This window comes from Haliotis rubra, unplaced genomic scaffold, assembly GCF_003918875.1.
Source record: "Haliotis rubra isolate DU_JTF1 unplaced genomic scaffold, ASM391887v1 Scf482, whole genome shotgun sequence".
Lineage (NCBI taxonomy): Eukaryota > Metazoa > Mollusca > Gastropoda > Lepetellida > Haliotidae > Haliotis > Haliotis rubra.
In genome coordinates this window covers 722,686-747,602 of record NW_025767171.1, presented here as the reverse complement: position 1 = coordinate 747,602, position 24,917 = coordinate 722,686, and the positions used below count along the sequence as shown (strand labels likewise).

General features: G+C 54.8%; 1 protein-coding gene across 2 annotated transcripts in view; it reads right to left on the bottom strand.

Moving 5' to 3' along the window:
• The window catches only part of LOC124291122 (collagen alpha-1(VI) chain-like), a 32,738-nt gene that overhangs the window by 1,329 nt on the left and 6,492 nt on the right, over positions 1-24,917 (bottom strand). The window lies entirely within an intron of this gene.

Below are 24,917 nucleotides of genomic sequence, written 5' to 3'. Positions count from 1 at the left end.
ACAGACACAAACACCCACCTATACACGAGCGTCTGTCCGGGCCCGGTCTGTAGCCAACATTACAGACACAACCACCCACCTATACACGAGCGTCTGTCCGGCCCCAGTCTGTAGCCAACATCACAGACACAAACACCCACCTATACACGAGCGTCTGTCCGGGCCCGGTCTGTAGCCAACATTACAGACACAACCACCCACCTATACACGAGCGTCTGTCCGGGCCCAGTCTGTAGCCAACATTACAGACACAACCACTCACCTATACACGAGCGTCTGTCCGGCCCCAGTCTGTAGCCAACATTACAGACACAACCACTCCACCTATTCACGAGCGCCTGTCCGGGCACAGTCTGTAGCCAACATTACAGACACAACCACCCACCTATACACGAGCGTCTGTCCGGGCCCGTCTGTAGCCAACATTACAGACACAACCACCCACCTGTACACGAGCGTCTGTCCGGCCCGTCTGTAGCCAACATTACAGACACAACCACTCCACCTATACACGAGCGTCTGTCCGGGCCCAGTCTGTAGCCAACATCACAGACACAACCACCCACCTATACACGAGCGTCTGTCCGGGCCCAGTCTGTAGCCAACATTGCAGACACAACCACCACACCTATACACGAGCGTCTGTCCGGGCCCAGTCTGTAGCCAACATCACAGACACAACCACCCACCTGATACACGAGCGTCTGTCCGGCCCGTCTGTAGCCAACATCACAGACACAACCACTCATCTATACACGAGCGTCTGTCCGGGCCCAATCTGTAGCCAACATTACAGACACAACCACTATACACCTATACACGAGCGTCTGTAGCCAATATTAGACACAACCACCTACCTATACACGAGCGTCTGTCTGGCCCCAGTCTCTAGCTAACATTACAGACACAACCACTCACCTATACACGAGCGTCTGTCCGGGCCCAGTCTGTAGCCAACATTACAGACACAACCACCCACCTATACACGAGCGTCTGTCCGGCCCCAGTCTGTAGCCAACATTAAAGACACAACCACCCACCTACACACGAGCGTCTGTCCGGGCCCAGTCTGTAGCCAACATTACAGACACAACCACCCACCTATACACGAGCGTCTGTCCGGGCCCAGTCTGTAGCCAACATCAAAGACACAACCACTCACCTATACAAGAGCGTCTGTCCGGCCCCAGTCTGTAGCCAACATTACAGACACAACAACCCACCTATACACGAGCGTCTGTCTGGCCCCAGTCTGTAGCCAACATTACAGACACAACCACCAACCTATACACGAGCGTCTGTCCGGCCCGTCTGTAGCCAACATTACAGACACAACAACCCACCTATACACGAGCGTCTGTCCGGCCCCAGTCTGTAGCCAACATCAAAGACACAACCACCCACCTACACACGAGCGTCTGTCCGGGCCCAGTCTGTAGCCAACATTACAGACACAACAACCCACCTATACACGAGCGTCTGTCCGGGCCCAGTCTGTAGCCAACATCAAAGACACAACCACTCACCTATACAAGAGCGTCTGTCCGGCCCCAGTCTGTAGCCAACATTACAGACACAACCACCCACCTATACACGAGCGTCTGTCTGGCCCCCAGTCTATAGCCAACATTACAGACACAACCACCAACCTATACACGAGCGTCTGTCCGGCCCGTCTGTAGCCAACATTACAGACACAACAACCCACCTATACACGAGCGTCTGTCCGGCCCCAGTCTGTAGCCAACATCAAAGACACAACCACCCACCTATACACGAGCGTCTGTCCGGGCCCCAGTCTGTAGCCAACATTACAGACACAACCACCCACCTATACACGAGCGTCTGTCCGGCCCCAGTCTATAGCCAACATTACAGACACAACCACCCACCTATACACGAGCGTCTGTCCGGGCCCAGTCTGTAGCCAACATCACAGACACAACCACCCACCTATACACGAGCGTCTGTCCGGGCCCGGTCTGTAGCCAACATTACAGACACAACCACCCACCTATACACGAGCGTCTGTCCGGGCCCAGTCTGTAGCCAACATCACAGACACAACCACCCACCTATACACGAGCGTCTGTCCGGGCCCGGTCTGTAGCCAACATTACAGACACAACCACCCACCTATACACGAGCGTCTGTCCGGGCCCAGTCTGTAGCCAACATTACAGACACAACCACCCACCTATACACGAGCGTCTGTCCGGGCCCGGTCTGTAGCCAACATTACAGACACAACCACCCACCTATTCACGAGCGTCTGTCCGGGCACAGTCTGTAGCCAACATTACAGACACAACCACCCACCTATTCACGAGCGTCTGTCCGGGCCAGTCTGTAGCCAACATTACAGACACAACAACCCACCTGTACACGAGCGTCTGTCCGGCCCGTCTGTAGCCAACATTACAGACACAACCACTCACCTATACACGAGCGTCTGTCCGGCCCCAGTCTGTAGCCAACATTACAGACACAACCACTCACCTATACACGAGCGCCTGTCCGGGCCCAGTCTGTAGCCAACATTACAGACACAACCACCCACCTGTACACGAGCGTCTGTCCGGCCCGTCTGTAGCCAACATTACAGACACAACCACCCACCTGTACACGAGCGTCTGTCCGGGCCCAGTCTGTAGCCAACATTACAGACACAACCACCCACCTATACACGAGCGTCTGTCCGGGCCCAGTCTGTAGCCAACATTACAGACACAACCACCCACCTGTACACGAGCGTCTGTCCGGGCCCGGTCTGTAGCCAACATCACAGACACAACCACCCACCTATACACGAGCGTCTGTCCGGCCCCAGTCTGTAGCCAACATCACAGACACAAACACCCACCTATACACGAGCGTCTGTCCGGGCCCGGTCTGTAGCCAACATTACAGACACAACCACCCACCTATACACGAGCGTCTGTCCGGGCCCAGTCTGTAGCCAACATTACAGACAAAACCACCCACCTATACACGAGCGTCTGTCCGGCCCGTCTGTAGCCAACATTACAGACACAACCACTCACCTATACACGAGCGTCTGTCCGGCCCAGTCTGTAGCCAACATCACAGACACAACCACCCACCTGTACACGAGCGTCTGTCCGGGACCAGTCGGTAGGCAACATTGCACACAACCACCACCTATACACGAGCGTCTGTCCGGGCCCAGTCTGTAGCCAACATCACAGACACAACCACCCACCTGAACACGAGCGTCTGTCCGGCCCGTCTGTAGCCAACATTACAGACACAACCACCCACCTATACACGAGCGTCTGTCCGGGCCCAATCTGTAGCCAACATTAGACACAACCACCCACCTATACACGAGCGTCTGTAGCCAACATTAGACACAACCACCTACCTATACACGAGCGTCTGTCTGGCCCCAGTCTCTAGCTAACATTACAGACACAACCACTCACCTATACACGAGCGTCTGTCCGGGCCCAGTCTGTAGCCAACATTACAGACACAACAACCCACCTATACACGAGCGTCTGTCTGGCCCCAGTCTATAGCCAACATTACAGACACAACCACCCACCTATACACGAGCGTCTGTCCGGCCCGTCTGTAGCCAACATTACAGACACAACAACCCACCTATACACGAGCGTCTGTCCGGCCCCAGTCTGTAGCCAACATTACAGACACAACCACCCACCTATACACGAGCGTCTGTCCGGGCCCAGTCTGTAGCCAACATTACAGACACAACAACCCACCTATACACGAGCGTCTGTCCGGGCCCAGTCTGTAGCCAACATCACAGACACAACCACTCACCTATACACGAGCGTCTGTCCGGCCCCAGTCTGTAGCCAACATTACAGACACAACAACCCACCTATACACGAGCGTCTGTCTGGCCCCAGTCTATAGCCAACATTACAGACACAACCACCAACCTATACACGAGCGTCTGTCCGGGCCCGTCTGTAGCCAACATTACAGACACAACCACCCACCTATACACGAGCGTCTGTCCGGCCCCAGTCTGTAGCCAACATTACAGACACAACCACCCACCTATACACGAGCGTCTGTCCGGGCCCAGTCTGTAGCCAACATTACAGACACAACCACCCACCTATACACGAGCGTCTGTCCGGGCCCAGTCTGTAGCCAACATCACAGACACAACCACTCACCTATACAAGAGCGTCTGTCCGGCCCCAGTCTGTAGCCAACATTACAGACACAACAACCCACCTATACACGAGCGTCTGTCTGGCCCCAGTCTATAGCCAACATTACAGACACAACCACCCACCTATACACGAGCGTCTGTCCGGCCCGTCTGTAGCCAACATTACAGACACAACCACCCACCTATACACAGAGCGTCTGTCCGGCCCCAGTCTGTAGCCAACATACAAGACACAACCACCCACCTACACACGAGCGTCTGTCCGGGCCCAGTCTGTAGCCAACATTACAGACACAACAACCCACCTATACACGAGCGTCTGTCCGGCCCCAGTCTATAGCCAACATTACAGACACAACCACCCACCTATACACGAGCGTCTGTCCGGGCCCAGTCTGTAGCCAACATCACAGACACAAACACCCACCTATACACGAGCGTCTGTCCGGGCCCGGTCTGTAGCCAACATTACAGACACAACCACCCACCTATACACGAGCGTCTGTCCGGCCCCAGTCTGTAGCCAACATCACAGACACAAACACCCACCTATACACGAGCGTCTGTCCGGGCCCGGTCTGTAGCCAACATTACAGACACAACCACCCACCTATACACGAGCGTCTGTCCGGGCCCAGTCTGTAGCCAACATTACAGACACAACCACTCACATATACACGAGCGTCTGTCCGGGCCCGGTCTGTAGCCAACATTACAGACACAACCACCCACCTATTCACGAGCGTCTGTCCGGGCCCAGTCTGTAGCCAACATTACAGACACAACCACCCACCTATTCACGAGCGTCTGTCCGGGCCCAGTCTGTAGCCAACATTACAGACACAACCACCCACCTGTACACGAGCGTCTGTCCGGCCCGTCTGTAGCCAACATTACAGACACAACCACTCACCTGTACACGAGCGTCTGTCCGGCCCCAGTCTGTAGCCAACATTACAGACACAACCACTCACCTATACACGAGCGCCTGTCCGGGCCCAGTCTGTAGCCAACATTACAGACACAACCACCCACCTGTACACGAGCGTCTGTCCGGCCCGTCTGTAGCCAACATTACAGACACAACCACCCACCTGTACACGAGCGTCTGTCCGGGCCCAGTCTGTAGCCAACATTACAGACACAACCACCCACCTATACACGAGCGTCTGTCCGGGCCCAGTCTGTAGCCAACATTACAGACACAACCACCCACCTATACACGAGCGTCTGTCCGGGCCCAGTCTGTAGCCAACATTACAGACACAACCACCCACCTGTACACGAGCGTCTGTCCGGGCCCGGTCTGTAGCCAACATCACAGACACAACCACCCACCTATACACGAGCGTCTGTCCGGCCCCAGTCTGTAGCCAACATCACAGACACAACCACCCACCTATACACGAGCGTCTGTCCGGGCCCGGTCTGTAGCCAACATTACAGACACAACCACCCACCTATACACGAGCGTCTGTCCGGGCCCAGTCTGTAGCCAACATTACAGACACAAACCACCCACCTATACACGAGCGTCTGTCCGGCCCGTCTGTAGCCAACATTACAGACACAACCACTCACCTATACACGAGCGTCTGTCCGGCTCCAGTCTATAGCCAACATTACAGACACAACCACCCACCTGTACACGAGCGTCTGTCCGGGACCAGTCTGTAGCCAACATTACAGACACAACCACTCACCTATACACGAGCGTCTGTCCGGGCCCAGTCTGTAGCCAACATCACAGACACAACCACCCACCTGAACACGAGCGTCTGTCCGGCCCGTCTGTAGCCAACATTACAGACACAACCACTCACCTATACACGAGCGTCTGTCCGGGCCCAATCTGTAGCCAACATTAGACACAACCACCCACCTATACACGAGCGTCTGTAGCCAACATCAGAGACACAACCACCTACCTATACACGAGCGTCTGTCTGGCCCCAGTCTCTAGCTAACATTACAGACACAACCACTCACCTATACACGAGCGTCTGTCCGGGCCCAGTCTGTAGCCAACATCAAAGACACAACCACTCACCTATACAAGAGCGTCTGTCCGGCCCCAGTCTGTAGCCAACATTACAGACACAACCACCCACCTATACACGAGCGTCTGTCCGGCCCCAGTCTGTAGCCAACATCACAGACACAACCACCCACCTATACACGAGCGTCTGTCCGGGCCCGGTCTGTAGCCAACATTACAGACACAACCACCCACCTATACACGAGCGTCTGTCCGGGCCCAGTCTGTAGCCAACATTACAGACACAACCACTCACCTATACACGAGCGTCTGTCCGGGCCCGGTCTGTAGCCAACATTACAGACACAACCACCCACCTATACACGAGCGTCTGTCCGGGCCCAGTCTGTAGCCAACATTACAGACACAACCACCCACCTATTCACGAGCGTCTGTCCGGGCCCAGTCTGTAGCCAACATTACAGACACAACCACCCACCTGTACACGAGCGTCTGTCCGGCCCGTCTGTAGCCAACATTACAGACACAACCACTCACCTATACACGAGCGTCTGTCCGGCCCCAGTCTGTAGCCAACATTACAGACACAACCACTCACCTATACACGAGCGCCTGTCCGGGCCCAGTCTGTAGCCAACATTACAGACACAACCACCCACCTGTACACGAGCGTCTGTCCGGCCCGTCTGTAGCCAACATTACAGACACAACCACCCACCTGTACACGAGCGTCTGTCCGGGCCCAGTCTGTAGCCAACATTACAGACACAACCACCCACCTATACACGAGCGTCTGTCCGGGCCCAGTCTGTAGCCAACATTACAGACACAACCACCCACCTATACACGAGCGTCTGTCCGGGCCCAGTCTGTAGCCAACATTACAGACACAACCACCCACCTATACACGAGCGTCTGTCCGGCCCCAGTCTGTAGCCAACATCACAGACACAACCACCCACCTATACACGAGCGTCTGTCCGGGCCCGGTCTGTAGCCAACATTACAGACACAACCACCCACCTATACACGAGCGTCTGTCCGGGCCCAGTCTGTAGCCAACATTACAGACACAACCACCCACCTATACACGAGCGTCTGTCCGGCCCGTCTGTAGCCATCATCAAAGACACAAACACCCACCTATACACGAGCGTCTGTCCGGGCCCGGTCTGTAGCCAACATTACAGACACAACCACCCACCTATACACGAGCGTCTGTCCGGGCCCAGTCTGTAGCCAACATTACAGACACAACCACCCACCTATACACGAGCGTCTGTCCGGCCCGTCTGTAGCCAACATTACAGACACAACCACTCACCTATACACGAGCGTCTGTCCGGCTCCAGTCTGTAGCCAACATCACAGACACAACCACCCACCTGTACACGAGCGTCTGTCCGGGACCAGTCGGTAGCCAACATTACAGACACAACCACTCACCTATACACGAGCGTCTGTCCGGGCCCAGTCTGTAGCCAACATCACAGACACAACCACCCACCTGAACACGAGCGTCTGTCCGGCCCAGTCTGTAGCCAACATTACAGACACAACCACTCACTATACACGAGCGTCTGTCCGGGCCCAATCTGTAGCCAACATTAGACACAACCACCCACCTATACACGAGCGTCTGTAGCCAACATTAGACACAACCACCTACCTATACACGAGCGTCTGTCTGGCCCCAGTCTCTAGCTAACATTACAGACACAACCACTCACCTATACACGAGCGTCTGTCCGGGCCCAGTCTGTAGCCAACATCACAGACACAACCACTCACCTATACACGAGCGTCTGTCCGGCCCCAGTCTGTAGCCAACATTACAGACACAACCACCCACCTATACACGAGCGTCTGTCCGGCCCCAGTCTGTAGCCAACATTACAGACACAACCACCCACCTATACACGAGCGTCTGTCCGGGCCCAGTCTGTAGCCAACATTACAGACACAACCACCCACCTATACACGAGCGTCTGTCCGGGCCCGGTCTGTAGCCAACATTACAGACACAACCACCCACCTATACACGAGCGTCTGTCCGGGCCCAGTCTGTAGCCAACATTACAGACACAACCACCCACCTATACACGAGCGTCTGTCCGGGCCCAGTCTGTAGCCAACATTACAGACACAACCACCCACCTATACACGAGCGTCTGTCCGGGCCCAGTCTGTAGCCAACATTACAGACACAACCACCCACCTATACACGAGCGTCTGTCCGGCCCGTCTGTAGCCAACATTACAGACACAACCACCCACCTATACACGAGCGTCTGTCCGGGCCCAGTCTGTAGCCAACATTACAGACACAACCACCACCTATACACGAGCGTCTGTCCGGGCCCCAGTCTGTAGCCAACATTACAGACACAACCACCCACCTATACACGAGCGTCTGTCCGGCCCGTCTGTAGCCAACATTACAGACACAACCACCCACCTATACACGAGCGTCTGTCCGGGCCCGGTCTGTAGCCAACATTACAGACACAACCACCCACCTATTCACGAGCGTCTGTCCGGGCCCAGTCTGTAGCCAACATTACAGACACAACCACCCACCTATACACGAGCGTCTGTCCGGGCCCAGTCTGTAGCCAACATTACAGACACAACCACCCACCTGTACACGAGCGTCTGTCCGGGCCCAGTCTGTAGCCAACATTACAGACACAACCACCCACCTATACACGAGCGTCTGTCCGGCCCCAGTCTGTAGCCAACATCACAGACACAACCACCCACCTATACACGAGCGTCTGTCCGGGCCCAGTCTGTAGCCAACATTACAGACACAACCACCCACCTATACACGAGCGTCTGTCCGGCCCGTCTGTAGCCAACATTACAGACACAACCACCCACCTATACACGAGCGTCTGTCCGGCCCAGTCTGTAGCCAACATTACAGACACAACCACCCACCTGTACACGAGCGTCTGTCCGGGACCAGTCGGTAGCCAACATTACAGACACAACCACCCACCTATACACGAGCGTCTGTCCGGGCCCAGTCTGTAGCCAACATCACAGACACAACCACCCACCTATACACGAGCGTCTGTCCGGCCCGTCTGTAGCCAACATTACAGACACAACCACCCACCTATACACGAGCGTCTGTCCGGGCCCAATCTGTAGCCAACATTAGACACAACCACCCACCTATACACGAGCGTCTGTAGCCAACATTAGACACAACCACCTACCTATACACGAGCGTCTGTCTGGCCCCAGTCTCTAGCTAACATTACAGACACAACCACTCACCTATACACGAGCGTCTGTCCGGGCCCAGTCTGTAGCCAACATCAAAGACACAACCACTCACCTATACAAGAGCGTCTGTCCGGCCCCAGTCTGTAGCCAACATTACAGACACAACCACCCACCTATACACGAGCGTCTGTCTGGCCCCAGTCTGTAGCCAACATTACAGACACAACCACCCACCTATACACGAGCGTCTGTCCGGCCCGTCTGTAGCCAACATTACAGACACAACCACCCACCTATACACGAGCGTCTGTCCGGCCCGTCTGTAGCCATCATCAAAGACACAAACACCCACCTATACACGAGCGTCTGTCCGGGCCCAGTCTGTAGCCAACATTACAGACACAACAACCCACCTATACACGAGCGTCTGTCCGGGCCCAGTCTGTAGCCAACATCAAAGACACAACCACCCACACCTATACACGAGCGTCTGTCCGGCCCCAGTCTGTAGCCAACATTACAGACACAACCACCCACCTATACACGAGCGTCTGTCTGGCCCCAGTCTGTAGCCAACATTACAGACACAACCACCCACCTATACACGAGCGTCTGTCCGGCCCGTCTGTAGCCAACATTACAGACACAACCACCCACCTATACACGAGCGTCTGTCCGGCCCCAGTCTGTAGCCAACATTACAGACACAACCACCCACCTATACACGAGCGTCTGTCCGGGCCCAGTCTGTAGCCAACATTACAGACACAACCACCCACCTATACACGAGCGTCTGTCCGGCCCCAGTCTGTAGCCAACATTACAGACACAACCACCCACCTATACACGAGCGTCTGTCCGGGCCCAGTCTGTAGCCAACATTACAGACACAACCACCCACCTATACACGAGCGTCTGTCCGGCCCGTCTGTAGCCAACATTACAGACACACAACCACCCACCTATACACGAGCGTCTGTCCGGCCCGTCTGTAGCCAACATTACAGACACAACCACCCACCTATACACGAGCGTCTGTCCGGCCCCAGTCTGTAGCCAACATTACAGACACAACCACCACACCTATACACGAGCGTCTGTCCGGGCCCAGTCTGTAGCCAACATTACAGACACAACCACCCACCTATACACGAGCGTCTGTCCGGCCCGTCTGTAGCCAACATTACAGACACAACCACCCACCTATACACGAGCGTCTGTCCGGCTCCAGTCTGTAGCCAACATCACAGACACAACCACCCACCTATACACGAGCGTCTGTCCGGGACCAGTCTGTAGCCAACATTACAGACACAACCACCCACCTATACACGAGCGTCTGTCCGGGCCCAGTCTGTAGCCAACATTACAGACACAACCACTCACCTATACACGAGCGTCTGTCCGGCCCCAGTCTGTAGCCAACATTACAGACACAACCACCCACCTATACACGAGCGTCTGTCCGGCCCCAGTCTGTAGCCAACATTACAGACACAACCACCCACCTATACACGAGCGTCTGTCCGGGCCCAGTCTGTAGCCAACATTACAGACACAACCACCCACCTATACACGAGCGTCTGTCCGGCCCGTCTGTAGCCAACATTACAGACACAACCACCCACCTATACACGAGCGTCTGTCCGGCCCCAGTCTGTAGCCAACATTACAGACACAACCACCCACCTATACACGAGCGTCTGTCCGGCCCCAGTCTGTAGCCAACATTACAGACACAACCACCCACCTATACACGAGCGTCTGTCCGGGCCCAGTCTGTAGCCAACATTACAGACACAACCACCCACCTATACACGAGCGTCTGTCCGGCCCGTCTGTAGCCAACATTACAGACACAACCACTCCACCTATACACGAGCGTCTGTCCGGCCCCAGTCTGTAGCCAACATTACAGACACAACCACCCACCTATACACGAGCGTCTGTCCGGGAGCCCAGTCTGTAGCCAACATTACAGACACAACCACTCACCTATACACGAGCGTCTGTCCGGGCCCCAGTCTGTAGCCAACATCACAGACACAACCACCCACCTGAACACGAGCGTCTGTCCGGCCCCAGTGTCCGGCCCCACCCACTGTAGCCAACATTACAGACACACAACCACTCACCTATACACGAGCGTCTGTCCGGGCCCAGTCTGTAGCCAACATTACAGACACAACCACCCACCTATACACGAGCGTCTGTAGCCAACATTAGACACAACCACCTACCTATACACGAGCGTCTGTCTGGCCCCAGTCTCTAGCTAACATTACAGACACAACCACTCACCTATACACGAGCGTCTGTCCGGGCCCCGTCTGTAGCCAACATCAAAGACACAAACACTCACCTATACACGAGCGTCTGTCCGGCCCCAGTCTGTAGCCAACATTACAGACACAACCACCCACCTATACACGAGCGTCTGTACCATCATCAAAGACACAACCACCCACCTATACACGAGCGTCTGTCCGGCCCAGTCTGTAGCCAACATTACAGACACAACCACCCACCTATACACGAGCGTCTGTCCGGCCCCAGTCTGTAGCCAACATTACAGACACAACCACCCACCTATACACGAGCGTCTGTCCGGGCCCAGTCTGTAGCCAACATTACAGACACAACCACCCACCTATACACGAGCGTCTGTCCGGGCCCAGTCTGTAGCCAACATTACAGACACAACCACCCACCTATACACGAGCGTCTGTCCGGGCCCGGTCTGTAGCCAACATTACAGACACAACCACCCACCTATACACGAGCGTCTGTCCGGCCCGTCTGTAGCCAACATTACAGACACAACCACCCACCTATACACGAGCGTTTGTGCGGCCCCAGTCTGTAGCCAACATTACAGACACAACCTACCACCTATACACGAGCGTCTGTCCGGGCCCAGTCTGTAGCCAACATTACAGACACAACCACCCACCTATACACGAGCGTCTGTCCGGCTCGTCTGTAGCCAACATTACAGACACAACCACTCACCTATACACGAGCGTCTGTCCGGGCCCAATCTGTAGCCAACATTACAGACACAACCACTCACCTATACACGAGCGTCTGTCCGGGACCAGTCTGTAGCCAACATTACAGACACAACCACTCACCTATACACGAGCGTCTGTCCGGCCCCAGTCTATAGCCAACATCACAGACACAACCACTCACCTGTACACGAGCGTCTGTCCGGGACCAGTCTGTAGCCAACATTACAGACACAACCACTCACCTATACACGAGCGTCTGTCCGGGCCCAGTCTGTAGCCAACATCACAGACACAACCACCCACCTGAACACGAGCGTCTGTCCGGCCCGTCTGTAGCCAACATTACAGACACAACCACCCACCTATACACGAGCGTCTGTAGCCATCATCAAAGACACAACCACCCACCTATACACGAGCGTTTGTCCGGCCCCAGTCTATAGCCAACATTACAGACACAACCACCCACCTATACACGAGCGTCTGTAGCCATCATCAAAGACACAACCACTCACCTATACACGAGCGTCTGTCCGGCCCCAGTCTATAGCCAACATTACAGACACAACCACCCACCTATACACGACCGTCTGTCCGGGCCCAATCTGTAGCCAACATTAGACACAACCACCCACCTATACACGAGCGTCTGTAGCCAACATTAGACACAACCACCTACCTATACACGAGCGTCTGTCTGGCCCCAGTCTCTAGCTAACATTACAGACACAACCACTCACCTATACACGAGCGTCTGTCCGGGCCCAGTCTGTAGCCAACATCAAAGACACAACCACTCACCTATACAAGAGCGTCTGTCCGGCCCCAGTCTGTAGCCAACATTACAGACACAACCACCCACCTATACACGAGCGTCTGTAGCCATCATCAAAGACACAACCACCCACCTATACACGAGCGTCTGTCTGGCCCCAGTCTGTAGCCAACATTACAGACACAACCACCCACCTATACACGAGCGTCTGTAGCCATCATCAAAGACACAACCACCCACCTATACACGAGCGTCTGTCCGGCCCCAGTCTGTAGCCAACATTACAGACACAACCACCCACCTATACACGAGCGTCTGTCCGGCCCGTCTGTAGCCAACATTACAGACACAACCACTCCACCTATACACGAGCGTCTGTCCGGCCCAGTCTGTAGCCAACATTACAGACACAACCACCCACCTATACACGAGCGTCTGTCCGGCCCCAGTCTTTAGCCAACATTACAGACACAACCACCCACCTATACACGAGCGTCTGTCCGGGCCCAGTCTGTAGCCAACATTACAGACACAACCACCCACCTATACACGAGCGTCTGTCCGGGCCCCAGTCTGTAGCCAACATCACAGACACAACCACCCACCTATACACGAGCGTCTGTCCGGGCCCGGTCTGTAGCCAACATTACAGACACAACCACCCACCTATACACGAGCGTCTGTCCGGCCCGTCTGTAGCCAACATTACAGACACAACCACCCACCTATACACGAGCGTCTGTCCGGCCCCAGTCTGTAGCCAACATTACAGACACAACCACCCACCTATACACGAGCGTCTGTCCGGGCCCAGTCTGTAGCCAACATTACAGACACAACCACCCACCTATACACGAGCGTCTGTCCGGCTCGTCTGTAGCCAACATTACAGACACAACCACTCACCTATACACGAGCGTCTGTCCGGGCCCAATCTGTAGCCAACATTACAGACACAACCACTCCACCTACACGAGCGTCTGTCCGGGACCAGTCTGTAGCCAACATTACAGACACAACCACTCACCTATACACGAGCGTCTGTCCGGCCCCAGTCTATAGCCAACATCACAGACACAACCACTCCACCTATACACGAGCGTCTGTCCGGGACCAGTCTGTAGCCAACATTACAGACACAACCACCCACCTATACACGAGCGTCTGTCCGGGCCCCAGTCTGTAGCCAACATCACAGACACAACCACCACCCCCTATACACGAGCGTCTGTCCGGGCCCAGTCTGTAGCCAACATTACAGACACAACCACCCACCTATACACGAGCGTCTGTCCGGCCCGTCTGTAGCCAACATTACAGACACAACCACCCACCTATACACGAGCGTCTGTCCGGCCCAGTCTGTAGCCAACATTACAGACACAACCACCCACCTATACACGAGCGTCTGTCCGGCCCCCAGTCTGTAGCCAACATTACAGACACAACCACCCACCTATACACGAGCGTCTGTCCGGCCCCAGTCTGCCAACATTACAGACACAACCACCCACCTATACACGAGCGTCTGTCCGGGCCCAGTCTGTAGCCAACATTACAGACACAACCACCCACCTATACACGAGCGTCTGTCCGGGCCCAGTCTGTAGCCAACATCACAGACACAACCACCCACCTATACACGAGCGTCTGTCCGGGCCCGGTCTGTAGCCAACATTACAGACACAACCACCCACCTATACACGAGCGTCTGTCCGGCCCGTCTGTAGCCAACATTACAGACACAACCACCCACCTATACACGAGCGTCTGTCCGGCCCCAGTCTGTAGCCAACATTACAGACACAACCACCCACCTATACACGAGCGTCTGTCCGGGCCCATCTGTAGCCAACATTACAGACACAACCACTCACCTATACACGAGCGTCTGTCCGGGCCCAGTCTGTAGCCAACATTACAGACACAACCACCCACCTATACACGAGCGTCTGTCCGGCCCCAGTCTGTAGCCAACATTACAGACACAACCACCCACCTATACACGAGCGTCTGTCCGGGACCAGTCTGTAGCCAACATTACAGACACAACCACCCACCTATACACGAGCGTCTGTCCGGCCCCAGTCTGTAGCCAACATTACAGACACAACCACTCACCTATACACGAGCGTCTGTCCGGGCCCAGTCTGTAGCCAACATCAAAGACACAACCACTCACCTATACACGAGCGTCTGTCCGGCCCCAGTCTGTAGCCAACATTACAGACACAACCACCCACCTATACACGAGCGTCTGTCCGGGCCCAGTCTGTAGCCAACATTACAGACACAACCACCCACCTATACACGAGCGTCTGTAGCCATCATCAAAGACACAACCACCCACCTATACACGAGCGTCTGTCTGGCCCCAGTCTATAGCCAACATTACAGACACAACCACCCACCTATACACGAGCGTCTGTCCGGCCCGTCTGTAGCCAACATTACAGACACAACCACTCACCTATACACGAGCGTCTGTCCGGCCCGTCTGTAGCCAACATTACAGACACAACCACCCACCTGTACACGAGCGTCTGTCCGGTCCGGCCCAGTCTGTAGCCAACATTACAGACACAACCACCCACCTATACACGAGCGTCTGTCAGGCCCCAGTCTTTAGCCAACATTACAGACACAACAACCCACCTATACACGAGCGTCTGTCTGGCCCCAGTCTATAGCCAACATTACAGACACAACCACCCACCTATACACGAGCGTCTGTCCGGGCCCAGTCTGTAGCCAACATTACAGACACAACCACCCACCTATACACGAGCGTCTGTCCGGGCCCAGTCTGTAGCCAACATTACAGACACAACCACCCACCTGTACACGAGCGTCTGTCCGGCCCGTCTGTAGCCAACATTACAGACACAACCACCCACCTATACACGAGCGTCTGTCCGGCCCCAGTCTGTAGCCAACATTACAGACACAACCACCCACCTATACACGAGCGTCTGTCCGGCCCCAGTCTGTAGCCAACATTACAGACACAACCACCCACCTATACACGAGCGTCTGTCCGGCCCGTCTGTAGCCAACATTACAGACACAACCACCCACCTATACACGAGCGTCTGTCCGGGCCCGGTCTGTAGCCAACATTACAGACACAACCACCCACCTATACACGAGCGTCTGTCCGGCCCGTCTGTAGCCAACATTACAGACACAACCACCCACCTATACACGAGCGTTTGTGCGGCCCCAGTCTGTAGCCAACATTACAGACACAACCTACCACCTATATACACGAGCGTCTGTCCGGGCCCAGTCTGTAGCCAACATTACAGACACAACCACCCACCTATACACGAGCGTCTGTCCGGCTCGTCTGTAGCCAACATTACAGACACAACCACTCACCTATACACGAGCGTCTGTCCGGGCCCAATCTGTAGCCAACATTACAGACACAACCACTCACCTGTACACGAGCGTCTGTCCGGGACCAGTCTGTAGCCAACATTACAGACACAACCACTCACCTATACACGAGCGTCTGTCCGGCCCCAGTCTATAGCCAACATCACAGACACACAACCACTCACCTGTACACGAGCGTCTGTCCGGGACCAGTCTGTAGCCAACATTACAGACACAACCACTCACCTATACACGAGCGTCTGTCCGGGCCCAGTCTGTAGCCAACATCACAGACACAACCACCCACCTGAACACGAGCGTCTGTCCGGCCCGTCTGTAGCCAACATTACAGACACAACCACCCACCTATACACGAGCGTCTGTAGCCATCATCAAAGACACAACCACCCACCTATACACGAGCGTCTGTCCGGCCCCAGTCTATAGCCAACATTACAGACACAACCACCCACCTATACACGAGCGTCTGTAGCCATCATCAAAGACACAACCACTCACCTATACACGAGCGTCTGTCCGGCCCCAGTCTATAGCCAACATTACAGACACAACCACCCACCTATACACGACCGTCTGTCCGGGCCCAATCTGTAGCCAACATTAGACACAACCACCCACCTATACACGAGCGTCTGTAGCCAACATTAGACACAACCACCTACCTATACACGAGCGTCTGTCTGGCCCCAGTCTCTAGCTAACATTACAGACACAACCACTCACCTATACACGAGCGTCTGTCCGGGCCCAGTCTGTAGCCAACATCAAAGACACAACCACTCACCTATACAAGAGCGTCTGTCCGGCCCCAGTCTGTAGCCAACATTACAGACACAACCACCCACCTATACACGAGCGTCTGTAGCCATCATCAAAGACACAACCACCCACCTATACACGAGCGTCTGTCTGGCCCCAGTCTATAGCCAACATTACAGACACAACCACCCACCTATACACGAGCGTCTGTCCGGCCCGTCTGTCAACAACAGACACAACCACTCACCTATACACGAGCGTCTGTCTGGCCCCAGTCTGTAGCCAACATTACAGACACAACCACCCACCTATACACGAGCGTCTGTCCGGCCCGTCTGTAGCCAACATTACAGACACAACCACTCACCTATACACGAGCGTCTGTCCGGCCCGTCTGTAGCCAACATTACAGACACAACCACCCACCTATACACGAGCGTCTGTCAGGCCCCAGTCTTTAGCCAACATTACAGACACAACAACCCACCTATACACGAGCGTCTGTCCGGGCCCAGTCTGTAGCCAACATTACAGACACAACCACAACCCACCTATACACGAGCGTCTGTCCGGGCCCAGTCTGTAGCCAACATCACAGACACAACCACCCACCTATATACGAGCGTCTGTCCGGGCCCGGTCTGTAGCCAACATTACAGACACAACCACCCACCTATACACGAGCGTCTGTCCGGCCCGTCTGTAGCCAACATTACAGACACAACCACCCACCTATACACGAGCGTCTGTGCGGCCCCAGTCTGTAGCCAACATTACAGACACAACCTACCACCTATACACGAGCGTCTGTCCGGGCCCAGTCTGTAGCCAACATTACAGACACAACCACCCACCTATACACGAGCGTCTGTCCGGCTCGTCTGTAGCCAACATTACAGACACAACCACTCACCTATACACGAGCGTCTGTCCGGGCCCAATCTGTAGCCAACATTACAGACACAACCACTCCACCTGTAGCCACACGAGCGTCTGTCCGGGACCAGTCTGTAGCCAACATTACAGACACAACCACTCACCTATACACGAGCGTCTGTCCGGGCCCCAGTCTATAGCCAACATTACAGACACAACCACTCACCTATACACGAGCGTCTGTCCGGGACCAGTCTGTAGCCAACATTACAGACACAACCACTCACCTATACACGAGCGTCTGTCCGGCCCCAGTCTGTAGCCAACATCACAGACACAACCACTCACCTATACACGAGCGTCTGTCCGGGACCAGTCTGTAGCCAACATTACAGACACAACCACCCACCTATACACGAGCGTCTGTCCGGCCCGTCTGCCAGCCAACATTACAGACACAACCACTCACCTATACACGAGCGTCTGTCCGGCCCGTCTGTAGCCAACATTACAGACACAACCACCCACCTGTACACGAGCGTCTGTCCGGTCCGGCCCAGTCTGTAGCCAACATTACAGACACAACCACCCACACCTATACACGAGCGTCTGTCCGGCCCCAGTCTGTAGCCAACATTACAGACACAACAACCCACCTATACACGAGCGTCTGTCCGGGCCCAGTCTGTAGCCAACATTACAGACACAACCACCCACCTATACACGAGCGTCTGTCCGGGCCCAGTCTGTAGCCAACATCACAGACACAACCACCCACCTATACACGAGCGTCTGTCCGGGCCCGGTCTGTAGCCAACATTACAGACACAACCACCCACCTATACACGAGCGTCTGTCCGGCCCGTCTGTAGCCAACATTACAGACACAACCACCCACCTATACACGAGCGTCTGTCCGGCCCGTCTGTAGCCAACATTACAGACACAACCACTCACCCTATACACGAGCGTCTGTCCGGGCCCAATCTGTAGCCAACATTACAGACACAACCACTCACCTGTACACGAGCGTCTGTCCGGGACCAGTCTGTAGCCAACATTACAGACACAACCACTCACCTATACACGAGCGTCTGTCCGGCCCCAGTCTATAGCCAACATCACAGACACAACCACTCACCTGTACACGAGCGTCTGTCCGGGACCAGTCTGTAGCCAACATTACAGACACAACCACTCACCTATACACGAGCGTCTGTCCGGGCCCAGTCTGTAGCCAACATCACAGACACAACCACCCACCTATACACGAGCGTCTGTCCGGCCCCAGTCTGTAGCCAACATTACAGACACAACCACCCACCTATACACGAGCGTCTGTAGCCATCATCAAAGACACACAACCACTCCACCTATACACGAGCGTCTGTCCGGCCCCAGTCTATAGCCAACATTACAGACACAACCACCCACCTATACACGAGCGTCTGTCCGGGCCCAATCTGTAGCCAACATTAGACACAACCACCCACCTATACACGAGCGTCTGTAGCCAACATTAGACACAACCACCTACCTATACACGAGCGTCTGTCTGGCCCCAGTCTCTAGCTAACATTACAGACACAACCACTCACCTATACACGAGCGTCTGTCCGGGCCCAGTCTGTAGCCAACATCAAAGACACAACCACTCACCTATACAAGAGCGTCTGTCCGGCCCCAGTCTGTAGCCAACATTACAGACACAACCACCCACCTATACACGAGCGTCTGTAGCCATCATCAAAGACACAACCACCCACCTATACACGAGCGTCTGTCTGGCCCCAGTCTATAGCCAACATTACAGACACAACCACCCACCTATACACGAGCGTCTGTAGCCATCATCAAAGACACAACCACTCACCTATACACGAGCGTCTGTCCGGGCCCAGTCTGTAGCCAACATTACAGACACAACCACCCACCTATACACGAGCGTCTGTAGCCATCATCAAAGACACAACCACCCACCTATACACGAGCGTCTGTCTGGCCCCAGTCTATAGCCAACATTACAGACACAACCACCCACCTATACACGAGCGTCTGTCCGGCCCGTCTGTAGCCAACATTACAGACACAACCACTCACCTATACACGAGCGTCTGTCCGGCCCAGTCTGTAGCCAACATTACAGACACAACCACCCACCTATACACGAGCGTCTGTCCGGCCCCCAGTCTGTAGCCAACATTACAGACACAACCACCCACCTATACACGAGCGTCTGTCCGGCCCGTCTGTAGCCAACATTACAGACACAACACCACCCACCTATACACGAGCGTCTGTCCGGGCCCAGTCTGTAGCCAACATTACAGACACAACCACCCACCTATACACGAGCGTCTGTCCGGGCCCAGTCTGTAGCCAACATCACAGACACAACCACCCACCTATACACGAGCGTCTGTCCGGCCCCAGTCTGTAGCCAACATTACAGACACAACCACCCACCTATACACGAGCGTCTGTCCGGCCCCAGTCTGTAGCCAACATTACAGACACAACCACCCACCTATACACGAGCGTCTGTGCGGCCCCAGTCTGTAGCCAACATTACAGACACAACCACCACCTATACACGAGCGTCTGTCCGGCCCAGTCTGTAGCCAACATTACAGACACAACCACCCACCTATACACGAGCGTCTGTCCGGCTCGTCTGTAGCCAACATTACAGACACAACCACTCACCTATACACGAGCGTCTGTCCGGGCCCAATCTGTAGCCAACATTACAGACACAACCACTCACCAGTACACGAGCGTCTGTCCGGGACCAGTCTGTAGCCAACATTACAGACACAACCACTCACCTATACACGAGCGTCTGTCCGGCCCCAGTCTATAGCCAACATCACAGACACAACCACTCACCTGTACACGAGCGTCTGTCCGGGACCAGTCTGTAGCCAACATTACAGACACAACCACTCACCTATACACGAGCGTCTGTCCGGGCCCAGTCTGTAGCCAACATCACAGACACAACCACCCACCTGAACACGAGCGTCTGTCCGGCCCGTCTGTAGCCAACATTACAGACACAACCACCCACCTATACACGAGCGTCTGTAGCCATCATCAAAGACACAACCACCCACCTATACACGAGCGTTTGTCCGGCCCCAGTCTATAGCCAACATTACAGACACAACCACCCACCTATACACGAGCGTCTGTAGCCATCATCAAAGACACAACCACTCCACCTATACACGAGCGTCTGTCCGGCCCCAGTCTATAGCCAACATTACAGACACAACCACCCACCTATACACGACCGTCTGTCCGGGCCCAATCTGTAGCCAACATTAGACACAACCACCCACCTATACACGAGCGTCTGTAGCCAACATTAGACACAACCACCTACCTATACACGAGCGTCTGTCTGGCCCCAGTCTCTAGCTAACATTACAGACACAACCACTCACCTATACACGAGCGTCTGTCCGGGCCCAGTCTGTAGCCAACATCAAAGACACAACCACTCACCTATACAAGAGCGTCTGTCCGGCCCCAGTCTGTAGCCAACATTACAGACACAACCACCCACCTATACACGAGCGTCTGTAGCCATCATCAAAGACACAACCACCCACCTATTCACGAGCGTCTGTCTGGCCCCAGTCTATAGCCAACATTACAGACACAACCACCCACCTATACACGAGCGTCTGTAGCCATCATCAAAGACACAACCACCCACCTATACACGAGCGTCTGTCTGGCCCCAGTCTATAGCCAACATTACAGACACAACCACCCACCTATACACGAGCGTCTGTCCGGCCCGTCTGTAGCCAACATTACAGACACAACCACTCACCTATACACGAGCGTCTGTCCGGCCCGTCTGTAGCCAACATTACAGACACAACCACCCACCTATACACGAGCGTCTGTCAGGCCCCAGTCTTTAGCCAACATTACAGACACAACAACCCACCTATACACGAGCGTCTGTCCGGGCCCAGTCTGTAGCCAACATTACAGACACAACCACCCACCTATACACGAGCGTCTGTCCGGGCCCAGTCTGTAGCCAACATCACAGACACAACCACCCACCTATATACGAGCGTCTGTCCGGGCCCGGTCTGTAGCCAACATTACAGACACAACCACCCACCTATACACGAGCGTCTGTCCGGCCCGTCTGTAGCCAACATTACAGACACAACCACCCACCTATACACGAGCGTCTGTGCGGCCCCAGTCTGTAGCCAACATTACAGACACAACCTACCACCTATACACGAGCGTCTGTCCGGGCCCAGTCTGTAGCCAACATTACAGACACAACCACCCACCTATACACGAGCGTCTGTCCGGCTCGTCTGTAGCCAACATTACAGACACAACCACTCACCTATACACGAGCGTCTGTCCGGGCCCAATCTGTAGCCAACATTACAGACACAACCACTCACCAGTACACGAGCGTCTGTCCGGGACCAGTCTGTAGCCAACATTACAGACACAACCACTCACTCCACTATACACGAGCGTCTGTCCGGCCCCAGTCTATAGCCAACATTACAGACACAACCACTCACCTGTACACGAGCGTCTGTCCGGGACCAGTCTGTAGCCAACATTACAGACACAACCACTCACCTATACACGAGCGTCTGTCCGGCCCCAGTCTATAGCCAACATCACAGACACAACCACTCACCTGTACACGAGCGTCTGTCCGGGACCAGTCTGTAGCCAACATTACAGACACAACCACTCACCTATACACGAGCGTCTGTCCGGCCCGTCTGTAGCCAACATTACAGACACAACCACCCACCTATACACGAGCGTCTGTCCGGCCCGTCTGTAGCCAACATTACAGACACAACCACCCACCTATACACGAGCGTCTGTCCGGGCCCAGTCTGTAGCCAACATTACAGACACAACCACCCACCTATACACGAGCGTCTGTCCGGCCCCAGTCTTTAGCCAACATTACAGACACAACCACCCACCTATACACGAGCGTCTGTCCGGGCCCAGTCTGTAGCCAACATTACAGACACAACCACCCACCTATACACGAGCGTCTGTCCGGGCCCAGTCTGTAGCCAACATCACAGACACAACCACCACCTACCTATACACGAGCGTCTGTCCGGCCCCAGTCTGTAGCCAACATTACAGACACAACCACCCACCTATACACGAGCGTCTGTCCGGCCCCAGTGTAGCCAACATTACAGACACAACCACCCACCTATACACGAGCGTCTGTCCGGCCCCAGTCTGTAGCCAACATTACAGACACAACCACTCACCTATACACGAGCGTCTGTCCGGGCCCCAGTCTGTAGCCAACATTACAGACACAACCACCCACCTATACACGAGCGAGCGTCTGTCCGGCCCAGTCTGTAGCCAACATTACAGACACAACCACTCACCTATACACGAGCGTCTGTCCGGCCCCAGTCTGTAGCCAACATTACAGACACAACCACTCACCTATACACGAGCGTCTGTCCGGGACCAGTCTGTAGCCAACATTACAGACACAACCACTCACCTATACACGAGCGTCTGTCCGGGCCCAGTCTGTAGCCAACATCACAGACACAACCACCCACCTATACACGAGCGTCTGTCCGGGCCCAGTCTGTAGCCAACATTACAGACACAACCACCCACCTATACACGAGCGTCTGTCCGGGCCCCAGTCTGTAGCCAACATCACAGACACACAACCACCCACCTATACACGAGCGTCTGTCCGGCCCCAGTCTGTAGCCAACATTACAGACACAACCACCCACCTATACACGAGCGTCTGTCCGGCCCAATCTGTAGCCAACATTACAGACACAACCACCCACCTATACACGAGCGTCTGTCGGGCCCAGTCTGTAGCCAACATTACACAGACACAACCACCCACCTATACACGAGCGTCTGTCCGGCCCAGTCTGTAGCCAACATTACAGACACAACCACTCACCTATACACGAGCGTCTGTCCGGGCCCAGTCTATAGCCAACATCACAGACACAACCACTCACCTATACACGAGCGTCTGTCCGGCCCCAGTCTGTAGCCAACATTACAGACACAACCACTCACCTATACACGAGCGTCTGTCCGGGCCCAGTCTGTAGCCAACATCACAGACACAACCACCCACCTATACACGAGCGTCTGTCCGGCCCCAGTCTGTAGCCAACATTACAGACACAACCACCCACCTATACACGAGCGTCTGTAGCCATCATCAAAGACACAACCACTCACCTATACACGAGCGTCTGTCCGGCCCCAGTCTATAGCCAACATTACAGACACAACCACCCACCTATACACGAGCGTCTGTAGCCATCATCAAAGACACAACCACTCCACCTATACACGAGCGTCTGTCCGGCCCCAGTCTATAGCCAACATTACAGACACAACCACCCACCTATACACGAGAGCGTCTGTCCGGGCCCAATCTGTAGCCAACATTAGACACAACCACCCACCTATACACGAGCGTCTGTCAGCCCCAGTCAAACCACCTACACCTATACACGAGCGTCTGTCCACCCCCAGTCTCTAGCCAACATTACAGACACAGCGTCTGTCGTCTGTCCGGGCCAGTCTGTAGCCAACATTAAAGACACAACCACTCCACCTATACACGAGCGTCTGTCCGGCCCCAGT